Source organism: Tupaia chinensis, unplaced genomic scaffold (genome assembly GCF_000334495.1).
Source record: "Tupaia chinensis unplaced genomic scaffold, TupChi_1.0 Scaffold144058_1, whole genome shotgun sequence".
In the NCBI taxonomy this organism is placed as follows: domain Eukaryota; kingdom Metazoa; phylum Chordata; class Mammalia; order Scandentia; family Tupaiidae; genus Tupaia; species Tupaia belangeri.
In genome coordinates this window covers 1,185,604-1,186,862 of record NW_006203910.1, presented here as the reverse complement: position 1 = coordinate 1,186,862, position 1,259 = coordinate 1,185,604, and the positions used below count along the sequence as shown (strand labels likewise).

Below are 1,259 nucleotides of genomic sequence, written 5' to 3'. Positions count from 1 at the left end.
CCTGGACCTGGTGGCTTAAAACTCACACCAGGCGCGTGTGCGTGCGTGGCCAAGATCCTGAGAGGAGAATGGAGGAGAAGGGATTGCGGCGTGACCATCCCCCCTGGGGGGTGATTTCTCGCTTTCTTTCTCTCTGGCTCTCTCTGTCTGCCTGGCGCGCACATGCACCCTATAGCGAAAACCTCTCAAAAAAAAAAAAAAGAAGATGCTATACAGTTAAAAAAAATTACAGAGAATTATATTTCAATTTTTTCCTTTAAAAAGAGTGAGTTGTGTACAAGAGGGTTAAATGCTTCATAGACAAGGGGAAAACTGCTAGAACCAACTTATTCATCATCATCTTCATCGTTTTCATTTTCTTCCTCTTCCTCCTATCCCTCATCTTCCTCGTCTTTTAACTCTTCCTTGTTCTCTTCCGCCTTGACAACTCCATCTTTTGCTCCACCAGGCTTTACTTTAGCTCGGCATGCAGCAGTATCCTTTTCGCATTTTTCCTTCAGTTCAGCAGCCTTCTTTTCCTAAGGCTGTTTATCATCTGCAGCAGTGTCATTCCACGTCTCTCCCAGTGTATGCAACATCACCAATGGGTAGGCCAGGGTGTTCTCCTTTGATTTTGGAGCTATACTCAGAACAGAGCAATTAAAAGGCTGAAAGAGACCTATTTGGTACATTGGGCTTCTTGTACTTCTTTTCTGTTGCCCCTTTAGGAGGGATATAAATTTTTATTTCTCTTATATAACAGGCCTAGTTCATCTTTACCATATCTTCAAAGTTTCCTATTTCTTTAGCAGGCATGGTCTTCTACCTCTCAGAGCACTTAGAAAACTCTGAGAAGTTGACCAAAACTCTGGGTGCTGCTGCTTGTGCTTCTCCGGGCATATTTGGACAAAGAATGCATATGATGACATTTGGCCTCTTGGCTTCTTAGGATCTCCTTTGCCCATGTTTTCTTTCCTCCACGAGGCACAGAGTTGCCCATTGCCATCTGGATGTCACTTGCCCCAGCACTGTCTCTATCTGTCATGGACATTTTGAATAGTATATTGTGAGACTCTGAGTCTTGTTTAAATGCTATGATGTGGGGACCAGTAGTTAGCGTAATGGCTATGTCGCTGGACTTCCACGTAGTCCACCACGGTTCGAGTCTCTGACCCGGTGGCTTAAACTCACGCCAGGTGCATGTGCGTGCGTGCCCAAGATCCCGAGAAGAGAATGGAGGAGAAGGGATTGCGGCGTGACCATCCCCCCTGGGGGGTGAT

General features: G+C 45.8%; 1 pseudogene; it reads right to left on the bottom strand.

Moving 5' to 3' along the window:
* Window positions 1–326: 326 nt before the first annotated feature.
* On the bottom strand, window positions 327–944 carry LOC106733557 (high mobility group protein B1 pseudogene; annotated as a pseudogene).
* Between the last annotated feature and the right edge of the window lie 315 nt (window positions 945–1,259).